This window comes from Castor canadensis, chromosome 14, assembly GCF_047511655.1.
Source record: "Castor canadensis chromosome 14, mCasCan1.hap1v2, whole genome shotgun sequence".
NCBI lineage: Eukaryota > Metazoa > Chordata > Mammalia > Rodentia > Castoridae > Castor > Castor canadensis.
Window position 1 is genome coordinate 17,332,781 of NC_133399.1, and position 17,805 is coordinate 17,350,585.

The following is a 17,805-nucleotide window of genomic DNA, read 5'->3' on the forward strand; positions in this document are numbered from 1 at the left end:
CATATCAAATTTGAGAACAAAGCCATGATGGTGAGCAGGTTGAGCCAGAGGGAAGTGAAGGAAAGATCTTTTCTCAGAATGTGGAGGGAGGTCTCCCTGCTGCTGGAGAAATTTAAATATTTTCCAGATGCAGAGAGTCCTCCATTCCTGTGTGGTCCTTTAGTTTGTTTCAAGCAGCCTCTTTGAATATAATCGATACATAAATAATCACACATACATAATGTGTAAAATCATTGATATTTAGACACATGCAAGCCCCAGTGACACCATCACTACCTCCAGTGTTATAGACACATCTAGCACCTTGGGTTCCTTTTTTCTTACTTTGTCATATTGGTTTTTACTGGGCTAGGAGCAATTAACATGGGATCCATACTCACAGTAAATTTTAAAGTGTACAATATCATATTGCTATTGCTAGCAATGTGAAGAATAGTATATATTTAGAAATTAATTAATCGAAGCAACATTAACTTTGAACTAAAAAAAATCCCAGTGCATTTTGCCCCATTCCATTCCTTGGTCTCTGCCATCCTTTTTATTTCAGTGGCATCCTATAGACCAGAATGGATCCCTATTCATTTCATTGTTTATTGTTTACTGTGAGTCATTATATGGTCAATTAAAAACTCTAGAAGAAAATAAAATAAAATTTCAAGCCAGTGTCCTTGATGATATTATTGCAAATGATCAAAAAATATTTGACCACTGTGGTGGTTATTTCATTCTTCTTTACCATTGCTGTTTTTTTCAGCACCTACCAAGGTCTTATTCTCCTCTAGATGGAATTTCTGAGTAGAAGTTCACTATGTGGAAGTCTGGATTCCCTCCTGGATGGAATGGAGACTGACGTTCTGCTCTCAAGGGCAGTGAAGCATTGGTCACTTCACCAGGATTTGAACTACAAAGCTAAGCTGCATATCCTGTCCAGCCTGACACTGGACCCTCTCAGTGACACCACCAGGGGATGTATATGTTATTCCTCTCCATCTGCTTATTAGCACATTTCCTCTTGTTCATCCAACCTCTGAATAACTGATTTCTTGGAGGTTATTGATCAGAGCAGAAAGGAATATTTTTTTCATCCTACTATGTTTCCAACAGATAAGGTCAGAAATTAGATGAATCTGGTATTCATTGTCTCTTGCCTTCCTGAGGTCTACCATACTCAGTGCTTCTGCCAAAGTCCTTCCAGTTTTCTCCAAATTCCAAAGTACCTACCTTTTTGGATTCCTTGGAATTACAAAACCTTGATTTGCAGAGTGACCACAGTTCAAGAATGTTTCAGGAAATTCCCAATTTCTCTTCTTCAAAGAAGATATCTGAGTTTATTTGTTATAAAAACATGGGTCACTGCTACAACCTTTGGTTTTTTGGTGCTTTCTACAAATCACATAGGAGATTCATGATTGGAAAACAAATTAATAATTGTCACAATCATTTACATATATTGAATATTTGAGAAATATAAGAGATAAATTTAAAATTTTTTATGCATTCTAGACTCATTGGAATCTGAGAAGGATTGACTGGTTTAATTTTTACACATGTCCATTATATGATGTGAATTGTATTAGCTGTTCATTTTCAACTTCAAAAAGAGAGTGGAGGTAAAGATAACTATCCATGGAATAGCAATGTAATGGAGGGGGAGAATATGTTCAAGGCATACTGTTGGAGCCAGCAGTGGGACCTTGCCTCTGTGAGTTGGTATCTGACCTTGTGAGAAAGCCAGACGTCCAGAAAAACAGTATTCAAGGTTCCCAGATGGCTTTGTGTCCTTCAGATGTAAATAAGAAAGTTATGTTGACCGTGTGCTTCTCCTGCTTCTCTGTTACCGTTTTCAAGGAGACATAACAAAGAGTTAATTTTAACTGTGCTTCCCTGTACTAATGTAACCTTGACATGTAATACTTGGCATGCTTTTTCTGACCAAATGCTCTCTGTGAAAAGGAGTTTATAAAAAGCAATGTATACTTCATTAAAGGGGCTATTGACAGGACTCAGTAGTCCCCTCATTTTTTATGGCTTCGGTCAGCCAGGTTCCCCCAGTAAATGGCTTACAGTTGGGACCTGGAAGAGAATTTTGAAAGTGATGTGAAGACCCTCACAGAAGGAGGTAAGTGAGACAAGACGGGGCAAAATTAGTGCAGAGTCCAGCCTTTACTTTCACTCATACATCATTTTTTATAATGAGGAGGAGCTCAATATTCCAAACAGCAGCTAAAGGACTGCTTAGAAGTAATTTGTGAATATAATCCCTGGTTCCCTGAGAAAGGTACTTTAGGTGAAGAAGTTTGGGAGTGAGCACGTAAAAATGTTGAAAAGGCATACAGACAGGGAGAAAAGATACCTGTTCATTTTTGGATAACCTGGGCTCTGGTTAAATCTGTAATTCTTACACTTGGGGGAGAGAGAAGGGAAGAAAATTTAGAAAAAGATACTGTAGCCTTCCTTCATGAGTATGAATTAGATACAGGAGATATGGAAAAAAATCACTGAGGAAAGTAAATTGTTCTTTAGTCATGGCTTTACTGTGCTGGAGGAAATTGAAAGTAAACTGCCACCACTTGCAGTGCCCGCAATTGCAATGGCTCCTGCAACAGAGACTGCGGATATTTTTCCTCTTCTCCCAGAGGAGGACAATTGGAACGAACAACCTGAAAGGGGAAACATTGAAGAGGAAATGCGTTACCTACATATTTGCCCCTAAAAAGGCTTGGGAAGGAAGAATGACCCTTCATTAGCAACTCACATTCCCACCCCCACACGGCCACATGAATTGCGACTGCTGTTTCCTGTTATGTTTAATATGAATAGCAATAACACTTATAATGGATTGGATATGAATCTTATAAAGACTTTAAAAAGGCTATGTGACCTATGGTCCTGATTCTCCTTTTTGTAGAGAATATTTGGCAGGATGGAGTAATGATGGTGGGTGGATTCATTATGATTTTCATATTGTGGCCCCTGAATAATGAAAAATTACAGGCTTTAAAACAGTTAGTTCAATAACAATTAGAGCACAAACATATAGAACCTTCCTTTTCTCCTTGGAATTCCCCAGTGTTTGTTATTAAAAAAAAATCTGGAAAATGGAGATTTCTAACAGATTTAAGAAATGTAAATGCATCTATGGTAACTATGGGAGCTTTACAACCTGGATTGCCTACTCCTGCATGTATTCCTAAAGAACGGCCTTTGATTGTTTTAGATTTACAAAATTGCTTTTATACTATACCTATACATCCCAAAGACAGGGAAAGGTTTGCATTTTCTGTCCCCAGTTTAAATCAACAAGAACCTTTACAAAGCTATCAATGGACAATGGACAGTGCTGCCACAGGGTATGACTAATTCCCCACTATGTGTCAGTATTTTGTAGGAAAAATGTTACAACCTATTAGAGTAACATTTCCTGATGCACATATCATCCACTATATGGATGATATTTTAATTTCTATGCATGTTCTAAACAATTGCATAAAAAATGTAAAGCCACACAAAAAGGTTTACAAGGTGGAGTATTGGTAATAGCTTCTGAAAAAATACAAACTACTACTCCTTTTCAATATTTAGGTCATGCAGTTAAGTGACTCACTGTTCATCCTCAAAAATCTGCCATACAAAGAGACATATTAACAACACTGAATGACTTTCAAAAGTTACCAGGAGACATTAATTGGCTTCTTCCTTCTTTAGGTATACCAAATTATAAGCTTACTAATTTGTTTTCTATCTTAGAAGGTGATACCACTCTGGACAGCCCTCGGACTTTAACACCTGCTGCTGAAAATGAATTACAATTTTTTGAGTCATGGTTATGGACTGACTTTCCAACAAGATTTGATCCTTTAAAACCTATTTCCCTGTTAATATTTCCTTCTCCACATTCTCCTACAGGAATTTTAGCCCAAGAGAACTCTCCTTTAGAGTGGTTATATGTAAAACAAAAGACACTAAAGTGTTAACTTCATATATTGATCTAATATCCTCTTTAATTATACAGGGAAAAACAAGATGCCTACAGATTTTGGGATTTGATCCACAACTCATTATTTTACCCCTTACTAACAAACAGTTTGAAAATCTGTTACCCCTTGATGACAATTTAAGGAATAGTATAAGTAATTATTATGGATATATAGGTAAGCATTACCCAGCAGGTAAGTTGTGAGATTTTTTAAAAACAAACTCCATTTATTGTTAACAGTATAGTAAAATTAAATCCTATATGTCATGCTTCAGTTTATTATACAGATGGAACCTCATTTGGTAAAGGAGGCATACATGGACCTGATTTACATGAAGCTATTCAAATTATTTATTCTTCTGCATAACAGGTAGAATTAGCAGTTCTGATTTATTTATTGTAAAAAATTACAGATAAACCATTAAATATTGTCTCAGATTCAGCTTATGTGGTAGGACCATTTCCAGATATTGAAACTGCTCTTATTTCTACTACTCATAAAGTTATGAAAACATTATTATCCACATTACAACATCTAATACAAACCTGCATTGATCCCTTATATGTTACTCATATTAGAGCTCATTCTAATCTGCCTGGCCCTCTAGTGCAAGGAAATGATATTGCTGATAAACTTACATGTACAGTGTTTTCATCCCCTGAAAAGAACATCAGCATTTATATACTAATGCCAACAGATTACATGTGCCATATAAAATTCCTCTTCATACTGCTCATGATATAGTTAAATCTTGTCCTGTATGTGCTCCTTTACATTGTAGATCTCACCTGTCTGGTACTAATCCTCGAGGTCTATGTACTAATGAATTATGGCAAATGGATGTGACTTACATAACCTTTTTCAACAGCAACCATATTTACATGTTGTTATTGATACTTATTCTAAATTCATTTGGGTTGTTCCTCAATGCAATGAAAATGTTCGTGCCATCATTGCCTCTCTTTTACAATGTTTTGCAGTTATGGGAGTGCCTTCTAAATTTAAAACAGACAATGGACCTGCATATACAGGTCTTCGATTTAAACAATTTTATAGAGAATGGAACATTGTTCCTGTCACTGGCCTCCCTTATAATCCACAAGGACAATCTATTGTTGAAAGGGCACATAAAACTTTAAAAACACAATTGTTAAAAAATAAAAAAGGGGGAACTCCCTGAGATACCCTAGCATTAACACTTTTCACTTTAAATTTTTAAAATTTACCTCAGGGTGATATTTTGACTGCAGCAGATAAACATTTTGATTAACTTCCCTCTTTGCCAGACATACAAATTCCGATTTTGTATAAATATTTTAACTCTTGATTACCTGGGCTCTTACTTAAAAAGGGCATGGGTTATGCTTGTGTTTCTACAGATGTCCATGGACACCCTAAAACATTATGGGTTCCTCTTCGGAATGTCAGGCCAAGGACAACCAATGAACATGTCCAACAAAGTGATGACCTCCCCTCAGAGGGAGACTGCTAAAGATGAACAAATGGAACAGGCCACATATAAGATGCATGCTCTTACTTTTAAGAAGAAATGTTCTCATCCATATTATGTGAAAAGTTCCATCCTTATTTGGGGACAAGTTAAAACATTATCAGCAACAGGTGAAAATGTCTTATGATCCACCGGAAGCCCCATTACTCCAGAGAATCTTTTTTTGGCCATAGTTGCTATCCTTACCTGTGTATCTGCAGTAAGTGGACAAGTGTAATACAGGAGGACCCATCCTCCTCTACTAAGATTAGTGGAATGGTCTGAAAGGGGATCTATTGTCTTTACTAATGGTTCTGCCCACCTCCCTGCTCCTTGGAAAAGTACCAGACCAAATAACCCTTCAGAGGAAGGGATGAATATATCCTTAGGGTATGAAATTCTGCCTTTGTGTGTTGGTCATCCAGCTCGTCTTCCTGTAAGTATTCAAACATGGTTTAACATACTGCCTCCTACACAAGAAAGTCATACAGGAATTGGACTACCTGAGAGATTGTTTTTAAATTTTACAGAAATTAATAACACTAACATGGGAAAACCCAATCTCCGAATATGCAACACTAGGTTATATAAACATTGGAAATATTCCCTCCTCATTGGAGCAATTGTCATGCCAGCACTGGAAAGTTTCTTGTATCTACTCATAATTTCTCTTTTATTGATTGGGGCCCTCATGGACACTTTGTACACAATTGTCCTGAAGATTGGAATAAGATGGTCTGTGATTATATTAACAAAATTGTTTGGCAAAATAGTCTATTACATAGAGAATATCATATGAAAGGACTAATGGCATGGCATGATGGTTGAATGTCGCCCTCAAGGCCCTGATTGCTAATACAAAATATTACTTATCCAGAGTAACCTGAAATCTGGAAATTGGTTTTGCCTCTGCACCGATGACCTTTTGGAAAGGAAACTTTTCCAGAAGCAAATATTCCTGGTCTGATTATGTCTTTGATTATAATGCATCTTTTTATATGCAAGCATGTGTTAGCTTACCATATGTCTTAGCTCTTGTAACTTTTAGTTTTAATTTTACTTTAAAAAATGTTGACTGCTTTGACTGTAGGTTATACACCTGTGTTAACAATTCTTTGTCTATTAATTGATCATCTGAAGCATTGTTTACATTAAGGGCAAGAAAAGATGTTTGGTTGCCTGTAAACTTAACAAGAGAATGGCAACACTCTCCCTTAGAAGATTTAATGACTAAAGTAGTGTCTAAATTATTGACACAATTAAAAAGATTTACCAAATGGATTATTCTTGTTATGGTTGGTCTGATTGCCATTGCTACTACAGCTGCCATGGCAGGAGTAGTGTTACAGACTTCCATTCAAACACATGAGTTTGTTGCACAATGGCAAAATCAATCATACATGCTAAGGACTACCCAATTTAAAATCAATGAAGTGATAGAAAGCAAAATAGGAGAACTACAACAGCTGTACGATGGCTAGGGAATAGATAGCTAGCATGCAACATCAATTAATGCTTTCTTGTGTTGGAATGTTACTATGTATTGTGTTATTTCAGCAAAATATAATGCTTCCTGTTATAGTTGGGAATAAATAAAATATCATTTACAAGATCTTTCAGGTAATATCACCTTAGATGTGAAAGAATTAAAAAGGGACATTTTTAACACATTCAAAAGTAAATTGCCTGGCATTTCTTATGAAGACTTGACAAAAGGCATTGCATATGCTTTACAAGGTATGGATCCTAGGTCTTGGCTTCAAAGCATTATGCATAGTTTATTAGGAGCCAGCATTACTTTTACTGTTTGTCTTGTCATTTTTTTGTATAGGATACTCCTGTCTCCAATGACAATTAAAATCTTACACAACTTCTGAAGCCATGGTCACATCGGGATTACTATGTTTAAAAAATAAAAAAGGGGGAATTATCAGAGCCAGCAATGGGACCTTGTCTGTGTGAGTTGGCCTCTGGCCTTGTGAGAAAGCTCCAAGGAACTGGGGCAAAAGTCTCAGACCAGACCTTGCCTGTGTGAGTTGGTATCTGGCCTTGTGAGAAAGCCAGACGTCCAGAAAAACAGTATTCAAGGTTCCCAGATGGCTTTGTGTCCTTCAGATATAAATAAGAAAGTTATGTTGACCGTGTGCTTCTCCTGCTTCTCTGTTCCCATTTTAAAAGAGACATAACAAAGAGTTAATTTTAACTATGCCTCCCTGTACTAATGTAACTTTGGCATGCTTTTTCTGACAAAATGCTCTCTGTGTAAAAGGAGTTTATAAAAAGCAATGTATACTTCATTAAAGGGGCTATTGAGCAGAACTCAGTAGTCCCCTCATCTTTCTACAGCTTGGGTCACCCAGGTTCCCCCGGTAAACGGCATTACAGTATACTGTACAAATGGATGAGTTTATCACACTGAAATACCCTTGCATTATTAATGTATGATAAATCAACAATAAAATAAAATATTAAATAATTTCACGTTTCTTTTTAATTCTTTTGTTTTGAAGAAAAACAGAAATGAGGCTGAGAGAGGCTCAGTGATCTGCCAACATTTATGACCAAAAAAGGAAGAGCTTTGATTGAATCCACATCATCGCATCCCCAGTTCTCATGGTCTAGGTCAGTGGTCCTCACCCTAAGAAGACTGGCCCCCCAAAACACTATGGCTGTAGAAATCCATGGTGGAGACAACTGGGACAGAGGTGCTGTCCATAGTGCTTTGAAACCAGTGATACTGTTCAAACTTGTAAGATGCACAGGGCCATTTGCCACAAATGTCACCAGTGGAGAAAGTGTGAAGCACTAACACAGATCAGAACTTCTGTTCAGGATGAATTGGGTCACATAAGGACTTTGTCAAATACAGATTGTGATTTGGCATGTATAGGATGGCCCAGACATTTTGCATTTGTCTCCACCTCACAGAAGATGTTGAGGCTGCCCTTTGCATTTCATGGCCCATTCTTTTCACTTTAGCTGACAGATAAAATTTCATTTATTCCTGATGTGCACAATGATGTTTCAAAGAATATGTGCTTTGTAGAATGAATAAATTAGCTGATTAACAGATGCATTACCTTATGTGGTTTATTATTTTTGTTTTGGGAACACTTAATATCAATTCATTATTTTTCCAGAATACTATTTATTGATAACTATACTCAGTAGATTAGACAGTAGACCTTTTGAAATTATTCCTAATGTTTACTCTAATTTAATAACATTCTTTCATTCTCTCCCACTGCCCCACCACAGTCAACAGAGTCCCTGATAACCATTCTTCTATACCTTATTTCTGCGAAAGTGACTATTTTAGACTCCACATAGGAGTAAGACCATGTGACATTTGTATTTTTCTTTCTTCCTCATTTCACTTAACAATATGACCACCACTGACATGTATATAGGACCTAATGAAAAAATGCATCTGTTTTATTTCTGAATTTTATTTCTTTGTGTGTATTTCCACATTATCCATTCATCACTCATGAGTAATCATTCCACATGATTTCCTATCATGTCTGTTTTGAATAATGCTGCAATGAACATGAATGTGTAGGTTTCTCTTTGAGATATGAATTTCATGCCCTTTGGATATTTAACTTGAAGTTGGATTGTTAGATCACATTGTAGTTACCTGACTGAGTACAAAGGCTATGGTCCACCATTAGAGTCAAATGTAGGCATTTTGAGGTTTTTCCCATTATCATTTGTTCCACTCCAAGCAGTTGTGATTTTAGGTTGTCAGTGATTTTAGGTTGTATGATGTTCTCTCTCTCTCCTTCCCCCTCTCACTGTGTATATGTGTGTGTGGGTGTGTATGTGTGTTTGTGTATGGTTATTACTTCTGGAGCACAGCATATTCTCTTTTGCTACTCCTCTTGGACATCAGACTCTAGTTTCTTAAGGCTTGGAAACTTGTTTGGCCCCGCCACTTTTTGGGGGGGCTTGATGGCCATTAGCCTTGACTGCAGAGTGCAAGATACATACTTGTGATAAGCACTACAATAAGGAAACAACTAAGTTACATTATTTTTCATGTCCACATTCCCAAATGACTTGTACATGGCAATTACACAAATATGTAAACAGATTCAAAACATTTTTTGGTGGTTCTGAGGCTTGAACTTAGGGCCTCACACTTACTAAGAAAGAACTCTACCATTTTACCTATTCCTTTAAAAAAATTTCATTGGCAAAATTCACCATTCCTAGATATCTCATGCTCATGGATTGGTAGATTCAACATAATGAAAATGACTATACTATCAAAAGCAGTCTACATATTCAATGCAATTTCCATAAAAATTCCAATAACATTCTCCACAGTGATTGCAAAATAAAGCCTAAAGCTCATTTGGAAGCTCAAAAGACTGAATATCCAGGGAAGTACTGAGCAAAATCAGCAACACTGAAGGTATCACAATACTCAATATTCAACTATACTACAGAGTCATAGCAATAAAAACTGCAGTACTGGCATAAAAACAGACAAGAAGGCCAATAGAACAGAAGACCAGATATGAATCCTTGCAGCTATGGGCACAAACTTTTGACAATGGCACCAAAAACATATGATGAAGAAAAGGCAGCCTTTCAACAAATGCTGCTGGGAAAACTGGATATCTGCCTGCAGTGAACTTAAACTAGATCCATGCCTGTCTCCCTATATAAGTATCAACTCAAATTGTTTTAAGGAGTTTAATATAATCTCAGAAACTTTGAAGCTAGTGTAGGAAAGAGCAGGGAATAGACTGGAATTAGTAGGCATATGCAATGACTTCCTCAATAGAACTCCAGTGGCTCAGCAACTAAGGATTGGCAAATGGGATTGCAAGAAATTAAAAGTTTCTGCACAATAAGAGAAATGGTCTCTTAATTGAAGAGGCAAGCCACAGTATGGAAGAAAATCTTTGCCAGCTATGTATCAGAAAAGGGACTGATAACCAGAATATAGAGTAAATTCAAAAGACTAAACTGTCTGAAAATCAATGACTCAATGAAGAAATGGGCAAAGGAACTGAATAGAACTTTCTCAAAGAAAGAAGTCCAAATGGGTAAAACACAGGAAGAAATGATCGACATCCCTGGCCATAAAGAAAATGAAAATCAAAACCATTTTAAGAATCTTCCTCACTCCAGTTAGAATGACTACAATCAAGACCACAAACAACAACAAATGTTAGAGAAGATGTGGAGAAAAAGGAATCCTTATCCACTGCTGGTGGCAATGTACACTAGTACAACAACTATGGAAAGCAGTATTGAGGCTCTGGAAGAAAACTTTAAAAAGAACTGTCATACAATCCAGTAATTCCACACTTAGGGATGTACCTAAAGGTTTATAAGTCAGGTTACAACAAAGGTACCTGCACACCCATGTTTATTTCAGCATTATTCACAATAGATAAGCAGGAAATAGCCAAACTGTCTCACTATGGATGAATGAATTAAGAAATAAATATATATATATATATATATATATATATATATATATATATATATATATATAATGGAATTCTATTTAGCCACAAAGAATGAAATTTTGTTGTTTGACAATTAATGGATGGACCTGGAGATCACAATCATAAGTGAAGTTACCCTGGTTCAGAAAGTCAAAAGCTGCATTTTTTCATTCTTATGTGGAATATAGACCTAAATCACATGTAGATATATCATGAAAAATAGATCACACTAGAGGAGGTCCTACATGAGAAGGGGAGGTTAAAAGAAGGAAGTTAATGTAAATAGGGTTGATGTACTCTGCAAACAAGAATGAATATAGAATTTTTAAACTGGTTGCAACAACCATACTAAATGGACTAAGGTAGAAAGAAGAAAAATGGAGATGAAAAAATCGGGGTGTAATATATATACACATGGAAGTGCTAGAAGGAAACTCTCTGTGTAGCTACCTTAAACAAGGAACAATGTTATTTCCTTTTTTCTTTCTATTGCAAAACCAGAGAACAGGAAGGTGAAGAGATTCTGCCTGCTGGGCTTGATATGAATGGGAGGTGGGAGGAGGCAGGGAAAGGGTATAAGAGGGTGAATATGGCACAGATACTGGGTAACCAGAAAAAGATACCTGTTGAAACTGTTCCAGGGATTGGGTAGAACAATAAAGGAGAATGTTGGAGGGGGTGAATTCAAGTATGGTATATTTGATATATTTTAAGAACTTTTGTAAATGCCACAATGTACCCCTACCCAGCACAACAAAAAAACAAAACACATTCAATACTCATGTATAAAGAAAGCCCTAAATAAATTGAAATAAGATCCATTTAAATAGAATAGAAGGTATATAATTCAACATAGTTATGTCTATACATGATAAACTATAGCCAATACTGTACTTCATGTGAAAAAAATTTCCTCTAAATGAATGAGACAAGTGTGTCAACAATCTCCACTCTTATTAAATACAGTGCTTGACTTCTTAGAGCAATTAACCAAGAGACAGTAGATTATACATGGGAAAAAAGAACTCAAATATTCCTATTTGCAGATGGTATGATCCTGTATTTTAAATACTATAAAGACTACACAATAAATTCTTAAATCTGAAAAAACTTTTATCAAATTAGGAAGATACAAAATAAAAATACAATTTTAACAAAGGTCATGGTAAGAAAAAAAATCAGGAAAACAATCTCATTGACAATAGCATTAAAATATGAATAAACTATGAATAAACTAACTAAGCATGCTAAAGACCTCTACAGTGAAAAGTATAAACTATTGATGAAAGAAAGTACAGAAGACATTAGAATATTGAAAGTGCTTCAAGGTTCACAGATTAGCACAATTAATTTGTGAAAATGGCTATATTACAGAAAGGAATGCACAGATCCAATGCAATCACATGAAACATCCAAATGGCATTCATCACAGAAATATAAAAGTATCCTAAAATTCATATGGAAGCAGAAAAGACACTTAAAAACCAAAGAAATCCTAACCAAAATGAGCGATGATTGAGCTATCACAATACCTGATTTTAAATTATGCTATACACATATTGTTTGTATGGTATTGGGACAAAAAGTAATGGAGACCAAAGGGATAGAATAGAGGACTGAATGAAAAATAACGCAATTAATAAATGGGCAAATAAACTGAGGACATAGTTCTTAAAACATGGACAAATGGCCAAAGAATACATAAACAAAAGTTCCATACCCTTAACCATAAGTGAAACGGAAATCAAAAAAACATTGAGAGTTCAACTTACACAATCAGATTATCTCTCATCAAGGAAACAGACAGCAAACACTAGTGATGATATGGCAAAAAGGAGCTCTTTACACTGTTGTTTGGAATATAAATTAGTGAAGTCATTATGGAAATCAGTATTCATGTTCCAAATAAAATCCAAAACTTAAAACAGAACTACCATGTGATTTTCTTATATCACTTGAGCATATATCCCAGGAAAGAAAGACCACATTTAGGAACAAGAAAATGTGTTTTATTTATAATATGGCATTTACTCAGCCATAAGAAATAATGACCCCAGGTGGTTTGAAGATAAATGGATGCAGTTGGAGGATATCATGTTAAGTAAAGTCAGCAAGCTAGGTTCAGAAAGAAAAAGGCCACATGTTTCTTCTCATACATGGAAGATAGATCCATGAGATAAACCTACACACAAAAACAAACATGATCATATACAATCTTATATGTAGAAAATGTTTATAATAGTGAAAGTGCTCTATGGAACTTAGGGAAGGAGGGACAGGAAAAGAGATTGATAGATCATCAAAAACATGGTAAAAAATAATACCTGTGAAGGTAGAGGATATAAAGATATGTATTGAATGCTATTGAAAATTGGAGGGTTAGAGGTACAGGGTAAAGGGAGAGTAATGGAAGGGGTTGAACTAACCATAGTAAAGTATACCCACAGTGGGGATATGTTGAGGAACCCCATTGAACATTGAATTAAATATTAATAGCTAAAGCCAGGATTGTGTAATAGATACAGTGGGGGCACTTGTGGGCATAAGGGAGGGTGAATGAAGGAGATGAAGATGAGGGAATATGGTTGAGGAACTTCATATACTTATATGAAATAGAAAAAAGAAACTTCTTGCAACAACATTAAGCGGAGCAGAGAGAGGAGAGATTGTGAGTATGATCTAACCATTGCACAATATAAACCTATTTGGAATTGTCACAACTAATCCCTCTGTACAAGGAATATATCCTAATGAAAAATTAATCAACAAAAAATGAAGACCGCATTCAACAGAGATACCTGCACACCAAAGTTTATTACATCCAGCACTATTCACAATAACCAAACAATGGAATCAGACTAGGTGCCCACCAAGAGAATAATGAACAAAGAATATATGCTATAAAATGCACAATTGAGTATTTTTCAGAAAGAAGGAAGAATAAGTTGATATTATTTGCATGAAAATGGATTGAATGGGAGATCATCATGTTAAATGAAATAAGCCAGACTCAGTAACACAAATATCTCATGCTTTCTTTCACATGCAGACTCTTGACTTAAAAAGGACATAAACATAAAAGGCGCTGCTTTTGAGAGGGCTTGGGAAAGGGAAGGGTGGAATGACAGCATGATGGGGGTGAACAGAACAAAGTGTGTTATATGCAGACCTGGAAATGTCATAATAAAACCTAGTAATTTTTTTAAATAAGGGATAGGATTTGGGAAGGGAGGACAAAACAGTAACAGAGGAAGTGGATGATCAAAGTATAATATACGTATGTATGGAATCATCACAACAAAAACCCTGTTTATAATTAATATACAAAAAAATAAAAACATAACAGGTTAAGCTTAAATGTTTCAGAAAAAAATCTCTAAAAGTGATTAATACATTCATCAAGGCTTCAGGATAAAGTACATAAATAAATATCTATTTCATATACCAGAATGAGCTACCTGAAAAATAAAGCAATCACATATATGATAGTTGTACATTACCTAGAGAGAGGTGAAAGATCTTTATAATAAAAGCATAAAACATTGATGAGAGAAGTTGAAGAGGATTTAAACAATAGTAGAGTTCCTATATTCATGGCTGGGGAGTATCAATGGTATAAAAATGTCCACACTAGACAAAGTGATGTTTGGATTTAATACAAATCTTATCCAAACAAGAAGGACACTCCTCACAGAAATGTAGACAGCTGTCATAAAATTATGTAGAAGCAGAAAACACCCTGAATAGTCAAAAAATATTTTGAGTAAGGTGCACAGAGCTAGAGACAAAGCAGTGGTCTTATCAAATCATTTATGTATCCACTGAATCCACGAATGTCCACTGCTATACTTCAGGCAGGTAGTGCTTGTCTTCCTGGTGTCCATTCTGTTAGAGTGAATAGGGGGTCAAGTTGTAGAGAGCCTGCCTAATAAATGTGAGTTTAAACTCCTGTACTGACAAAATAAATAAATAAATGAAGAAATAATTAAACATATATATATAATATACACATATATATATATGTATATTTGGATTTTAACTGATAATGAGGTCCTCTGGAAAGAATACTTAAGCACTTTTAAGTGTTTTGATCTCATTTGCAGAATATACAATGACCATTACAAAAATTTTTTAAAAAGCAACATACAATGACATTTGCCATAGTTCAGACCAAGAAATGGAGTTTAATTTAAAAAGAATTTTTATTGGTTGTTAATTCAAGGGTGGTGTACATAAAATGATTTAAATATATCTCTTTGAATTTTAAAACTGCTTATAAATGCATGATTAGTAGATCTCAACTTGAGTTATACACTAGATATTTAAATTTTTTGCATAAAGTGTGAAGTCAGGGATTTTTTAAATGAAGTGACCACAGACAATCTCCTTGTTGAAGAAAGATTAGTAAATATTTTGAGATATCAGATGTGGTGTATGAACAATAGTCAAGGCTTTTGGGAGCCAAAGGACCCAGTCTAGATAGGTCCTTTTATTTGAGAATTTGGAGTTAATGCTGAGATTTGGAATCATGTTATGAGTTTAGAATTCCAGAAAGTAGAAGAGTTTTTGTAGAACAAGGAATAAAAGCTAATTGTACATTTAACTATATGCCTTGGGAACAGAGAATCAACAAAAAAATAAAATTTTTTCAGTGCAGAGCCATGTCCCTAAATGATGTGTTTAGCATTGGAAAACCCAGAGGGAGATGTGCTTAGGGACCTGAGGTCCAGAGCTGTAAATATCACCCAGGCTGTGGTCATTCAGTGAGAACAATCTTTTTCTGATTGACATAGTGGTTTGCTTTGGAGCCCTCATCTGCTTGGAGACTGATGTTCAACTCTTCCAGCATCCTGTCTGCCTACATGAGATGAGTCTCCATGGTCAACTATTCAGACAGGGACTTGGACTTCCACAGGGAGACCATGATTTCACAAAATGCATCTAGGTGAGTCTGAGAGCCCAGCAGGTGCTGCAGGAGAGCTTTTGAGAAATGGGAGAGAAGAACATTTACCTGAGGTCACTTGAAAGTCAATGCAGCCAAGCCCAGGGAAGGCAGACAGCTGTAGCTTGCTTGTTTAATTCATTGATGTGTTTATTTACCATCATAGAAAGGAAGGTGAACATCAGACTCAGAATGCCGGGTGACTGTTGACAATAAAGTGTTGGCAATGAAAGCCCAGTTAGAAGAGGGACTGAGAGGCTTAAAGTGTGTTGAGTGTAAGTGAAACAAGTGTCCAAGGACCTTTGTATTTAATCAGGTGGAAAAGAGACACAGAGCCTTACCTGTGGAGGGACACATAGTGACACAAGGGCACTTCTTATTTCTTAAATGGAGCAAACTTTTCATTAGCTATTTACCACATTTCACAGTTGGCAGCATTTAAACAAAAGTTTACAGTTTTCTATTTGTCTACCTACTTTTGGAGTGAAAATTTCCTCCCCAAACTTAAATTCTGTTAAGAAAAAAATGCCTTCTTACTTCTGAGTTTCTTTCATTTTTCAAGATAATTTTTTCCTAACACCACCATTATATGCCGTTTTCTTGCTATCCATCTAAAATGCATTGTTCACTTTCATACTGAGGTTCTACGTATCTTTGATTTTTGTCAGATAAGTGAGCTAGGGCACCAACTTAATTTCCTTCAGGATAAAAAGGTGTTTATGTCAGCTTCTACTTTATTATACAAGTTTCTGCAAGCCAATTAACATAAATTACTTTGTCAGTTTTAAATGTCACTATACACTAAGGCATAATTCCTGATTCATTCAACAAATATCAATTGAGCATTTAAACCCTATCTCAATAACTTGAGGAACATTTTAATTATATACTTTAATATATAGGTCTTTGACAATTTAATTTTCAATGTGTTATATATCTACTTTCACTTAATTCTTGATTTTCCACTGTGTTTCTTTACTGCACTTATTTTGACATCATTCAATTTAATCTGTTCTTCCCTGCAATTATTCAATTTCACATCTTTTTAGAGAATTTATTCTCTCAAACACAGACATATTCATATTCCTTTGTGAACAGAGAACAATGAACAAAGCAGGTGAAGTCTGTGCTAATTCGGTTCTTGTGTCACGATGTTGAGACGTAGCACAGCGAAGTAAATGTGTGTGTGTGTGTGTGTGTGTGTGTGTGTGTGTGTGATATGCAGTGTCCTCAGGGATCAGCCAATGCAAGATTCTATTCAGTGGAAAATGGAAGAATCATCATGTGTGTAGAGAATTTATAGTGCACGCACTGCGAAATCTTCATATGTTGGATGACAGCACAGTCAGGTCTGGAGTGTGCCCAGTGGATTTTTTTCTAGTTCGTAACTGAAACCCTGAAATAACACAGAGAGGAGATCACACAAGGGAATGGGAATGAGATCTGTCTTCTCAGCTATTGTGCATGAAAAAAACCTATTCACTAGAAAAAGAAACACCACCTGGGTTTCCTGTGAAATCTAAAATCTTGGTCTCACAGAATTCGATTGGAGGATAGTGCTTAGCAGACCCTCGGAAGTGAGGTAGAACAGGGAAATGTTGATAGGTGGGTGCAAAGATGCAGATAGATATAAGAAGTATGTTTTGTTTTTGTGTTCATAGTGCAGACGTCACAATTGACAATGACATGGATATTTAAAATAGGTAGAAGGGGAATTTAGAATATTCTCAATCACAACCAAATAATGAATTGTTGAGGGGATGGAAATGCTAATTACCCTAACTGGATAATTATATCATGCATGTATGTTCTGAAGTGTCATATGTCATTACATATATGAACAATTATTGTGTTTCATTTAAAATGAAATAAATCATTGAAACCCATCTAACCAAATCAATACTGAGTTTTGCAGAAAAAATCTCTTTT

The 17,805-nt window shown here is 35.7% G+C and overlaps 1 long non-coding RNA gene across 1 annotated transcript; it reads left to right on the forward strand.

Annotated features, from left to right (window-relative positions):
* The first annotated feature begins 1,709 nt into the window (after positions 1-1,709).
* Positions 1,710-8,538, forward strand: LOC141416695 (uncharacterized). The gene is made up of 2 exons (XR_012441305.1): positions 1,710-2,119; positions 4,013-8,538. It is a non-coding gene; the product is annotated as an uncharacterized lncRNA (long non-coding RNA).
* The last annotated feature ends 9,267 nt before the right edge of the window (positions 8,539-17,805 follow it).